Source organism: Triticum dicoccoides, chromosome 4B (assembly GCF_002162155.2).
Source record: "Triticum dicoccoides isolate Atlit2015 ecotype Zavitan chromosome 4B, WEW_v2.0, whole genome shotgun sequence".
NCBI lineage: Eukaryota > Viridiplantae > Streptophyta > Magnoliopsida > Poales > Poaceae > Triticum > Triticum dicoccoides.
This window is the reverse complement of record NC_041387.1, coordinates 127,913,866-127,918,895: the sequence shown is the minus strand read 5'-3', so window position 1 is coordinate 127,918,895 and position 5,030 is coordinate 127,913,866.

Below are 5,030 nucleotides of genomic sequence, written 5' to 3'. Positions count from 1 at the left end.
AATCATTTATGTTTTTGTGCATTTTCGACAAGGATTAGATTTGTTACATAGATTTGTTTCAAATAGAACTCTATGCTACCAAATTTTAATGTGTATATACATTTCATTGTAGACAGCAAGCCCCTGTTTTTCCAGGAGATTAAATTTATTGTCATATGTGCTTGCCTATAACTAAGCAACTAAACCATGGATTACTTTTCATCGCTAACATGGAATCAATAGGTCTCTGCAACATTTGGCGCAACGGGTCCACTAGTGTGAGTCAAAGGTAAGTCTATCATGGAGATAAGAAATGGCTCTTATCCAACTGTTACCCTCCCTTCAAACTTAACAAGGGTTATGCATGCTTGCTGTGAAATAATGTAAGAATGCATCATTTCTATAGTAACAATTTATGATAGAAACGGAGTAACTAAGGGAGGGGGAAATACCTTGAACTATGCAAGCTCCTCAGCTGAAGTGAGTGTTTCCTTTGTTTGTAGAAGTGGAAACAACTCGTGAAGAGGAGTCATATACTTCTCAGAATTGTATATTTTACCGGAGGCAACATAGAGTGAGGCAGTACTATCAAACTGTTACGGCGCTGCTAGAAGGAGGGCGCGAGAGGGCCGGCCGGGGGCCTTTCTGCCACGGTCGGGCAAGAGGGAAGGAATTTCCTTCTTAATTATTGCTTGATTAGATTGATACATCTCCTCTCTTTATAGAGAGAGGTTTACTTGACTCCCAAGCAAGGCTTACTTGACCCCTAAGCAAGCGTGTAACACCCGGATGTAACTTTCCATATTTATAACTCCAACTCTTGCCATTTTCAGCATTTTGATATGATATTCCCTCCGTGGTTGGGTTTTTCTTCATTTTTGCATTTTGTCCATGTCATGCATTTCATATCATGTCATCATGTGCATCGCATTTGCATACGCGTTTGTCTCTTGATTCCGAGAATTTTCCCCGTTGTCCGTTTTGCATTCCGACACTCCCACATGCACCGGCGCACCCCTCTTGTTCTTTCTCGTGTGCGGGTGTTGAACGTTCTCGGAATGGACTGAGCCTTGCCAAGTGGCCTTGGTACACCACCGGTAGACCACCTGTCAAGTTTCGGGTCATTTGGAGCTCGTTTGATACTCCAACGGTTAACCGCACTCTCGCATAGGCCTCTTTTGAGTTGCAGCCCAACACCCCTCCAAAACAGCCCAATAACTCATCTAAGTCACTTCCATGCTCTCCGTCGTCGGATCACGATCGTGTGGGCAAAAACCGCACCCCATTTGGAGTCTCCTAGCTCCCTCTATCTATAAATATGCCTCCTCCCCCGAAATCCCGGATCAATTCCCCCCTAACCCTAGCGAAATTCCCCTCCGCGCCGCCGGACACGTCCGGATCGGACCGGACGCGTCCGCCGCCGCGCCCGGACGAATCACAGCGCGACACATGGCGCTGCTGCGCCGGCAGCCGCCGAAGCCCGCTAGGCCCGCTGCCGGCCCCCGCGGGGCCCGTCCTCCGCGCCGCCGCCCGCGCGGCGCCCGCCGCCGTTCCGCGCGCCCCAGCGCCGCGTCGCCTCCGCCGGTCGCCGCCAACCGCCGCCGCCCGGATCTCCTCCGCGCCGCCTCCAGCCGCCAGGCGCCGCCGCCGCCCGAGTTCTCCTCCCTGCGGCCGCGGCCTCCTCCGACTCCGGCCACCCCACCGCCGCGCCGCCCCGGCCTTGCTCTCCTCCCTCCGGCTGCCCACATCTCTGTATCCATAGCTCCGTTTCGTGCGTATAATATATCAAATTGTTCGTCTCAATGAGTACATCATTTCATCTCATTGCACCATTTACATTTGAGCTCATCTTGATGCCCGAAATGCTGTTGGAAGAGGGCTATGTGATGTTAGTTTCTGTTTATTAACAGAACTTGCACTTTTGTCATTTTTGCCATGATTAATGTGTGCACCTTATGAACTTGAGCTATATATATGTTTTGATCTATGCTATGCCAGCTTTACAGGGGTGTATGCCATGTATTTTTGTGATCTATGTGGTGACTAGCACAAGCATGCAAACTAGGGATGATAATGTTGCTGATTTCAGGAACTTAGTAGTTTCACTAAGTCATGTCCTGCTGTTATTTTTATGCCATGTGTTCATGTTGTTTCAGAGAGATCTATGCCCATTTTGAGCATGATCAGTAAGGGTGTTTTGAACATATGGATGTGCTCTATCCATCCATGCCTTTGTTAGCATTTATGGAGTAGTCTAGCATGTCATTTTCGTGCTCTACTTTTGCTTCAAAATGTTTCCTGGCAGATTGTTTACATGAGATTCAATTTTCACAAGGTTGTTGTAGTTGATCCGTGTATGCTATGATGTTGTTCTTGCCATGTATAGCTTCTATGCCATGTCTTCTTGATGGGTGTATGCTTATTTTATCATGAGATGCTCTGTAGTGAGTGCATCGAGCTCACGAACATGCCTACTTGTTATCTGTTTTTGCCATGTCCAGTTTTTCTGCTAAGTCTGAGATCTGTAATGAAACTTGCTATGTTTACATGGGTGCCATCATATCCTCTGGTCCTTTTTGGCTTATGGTCAGTAAGGGACTTTTGATCTATGCTTTGAGTAGATTCCTTCCATGTCTTGTTTTACTATTATAAGTTCCTGTAGCTTGTTGTTTGCTTGCTCTAAACATGCCTTCCTGATGTTAATTTCTGGCATGCTAGTATTTTCACTAAGTCTGTGAACCTGATATTTTTTGCACTTTCATCATGCTTGTTTGAGCCTGTTATGATGTGATTTAGCCGTAGCTCAGTGTTCCTATTTTGTTAAGCATCTCATGTAGATCACTGCCATATGCTTTGTTTTTATGTTGGTGTGCTGTAAAATAGTTTCTTGTTGCATGCTAAGTAGCATCGTGCTGTTAAACGCAGATTTGTGCCATTATTGTTTTGCTTGCTATTTGCAAACCGTGCATCCTATTTCGGTGATCTTTATATCGATTTCAACCGAAATCATCTCATCTTTCCAGCGGCATACTTGGTTTGCCAAGTTGATGCCTTGTTCATCATTTTCCTTCCGGAGCACACATATTCATTGCATATCACATCTCGCATAGCATGTCATGTATTGCATCATATTGCTTGTGCATTGCTCCTTGTTTGACTGTGGTTCCATTGCTTGTGTTCTTGCTTTGGGTAGAGCCGGGAGACGAGTACGTGTACGAGGAACCTGTTGAGAACGCCTACGAGGATCAAGCCTTCGACAACTCTGAGAACCTTGCAGGCAAGATGACCATACCTTCGATATCACTTCTATCTTTGCTTGCTAGATGCTCGCTCTTTTGCTATGCCTATGTTGTGGTACCTACCACTTACTATATCATGCCACCCATATTGCCATGTCAAACCTCTAACCATCCATGTCCTAGCAAACCGTTGATTGGCTATGTTACCGCTTTGCTCAGCCCCTCTTATAGCGTTGCTAGTTGCAGGTGAAGATGAAGTTTGTTCCTTGTTGGAACATGGATATTTTGGGATATCACAATATCTATTGTTTTAATTAATGCATCTATATACTTGGTAAAGGGTGGAAGACTCGGCCTTATGCCTGGTGTTTTGTTCCACTCTTGCCGCCCTAGTTTCCGTCATACCGGTGTTATGTTCCTTGATTTTGCGTTCCTTACGCGGTTGGGTGATTTATGGGACCCCCGTGACAGTTCGCTTTGAATAAAACTCCTCCAGCAAGGCCCAACCTTGGTTTTACCATTTGCCACCTACACCCCTTTTTCCCTTGGGTTTTCGCGAGCCCGAGGGTCATCTTTATTTTAGCCCCCCCCCCCCAGGCCAGTGCTAGTGGTTTAATCTTGGAATTTTCAAAATGTGGTCAAAACGACGGGAATGACCGTTCCTAGCTAGTGGTTTAATCTTGGAATTTTTTTGGTGTTTCTATGATTAAATAGATACTTATGTACCTAGAAATGATTTTTGAAAAAAATAAAGAGCAAACTATGAGGCAGCTACAGTTCAAATTTGACCCGTTTCCAGCTGAATCGACGACAATTTGTCTTTTTCATCAGAGGTGGATCAAAACTTTTTTCACCCAACCATTTTGTCAATTGTGCATTATATATGGCCTAGTATTTTAGAGAAATGATCTGGTCCAATTTTGCAACAATTATTTGGTAGTTCCTTCACAAAAAAACCTCCTTTCGGGCACTCGAAAAATGGAAAATGGTTTTTTCGTCCAACGAAAATGAAAACTTCCTTAGGCAACATTGTTTGCTATTCCAGTATGCACCCTTGTGCACAATATGAGATCATTTGAACAAAATATGCCATGAATATTGCCATAAGATTGATCATTTGGCTTGAAAGCCATTGATCTTCACACTTGATAGCTCGTTTCTGAGAACACTTTTTTAAAATAATTGCCGTATTACAAGTTTGTTATTTTTCCTGGAAACTTGTCCACATATAATGACACAATGCGAAGGTTTTCCAATTTTTTGATTTTTTTGAATTTTTTATGCCCGTTTCAAAATGCGGTCAAAACGACGGGAATGCCCGTAGATTCTTCTCAAAAAAAGAATTTTGTCATTCCGAAAATAGAAATTAATTTTTTCCTAAAAACTCATTTCTCATAACACTTTTTATAGATATTTGTCTTATTCCAATTCCAAGTTTTCCTAAAAAGTAGGTCAGATTTGCTGACACAATAAGAATGTTTTTTTTTTATTTTTCATATCATAAAACTGTTTATATGATTCAACACCTTATTTTGACCAATTTAGATGGTCATAACGTTTACTGGGTTCTGATTGGTCCATAGGCATGTCACGCGGATCGCGCCTCCAATGCCGTCGGATGGCCCCAGATCCGACGGCAGCCCTCGTCCCCCTCACACTCTCATCCCTCTCACCCCCCTCGTCCAAACTCCAAACCCTAGCGCCCCACCCGTGCCTCCTTGCCCCCGCACGCCGCCCCTCGTTGCACCCTTACTCCCTTGTCCCCATCTCCACCGCCGCCACCGCACCCCTCCCGATCCAACCCGCGCGGCA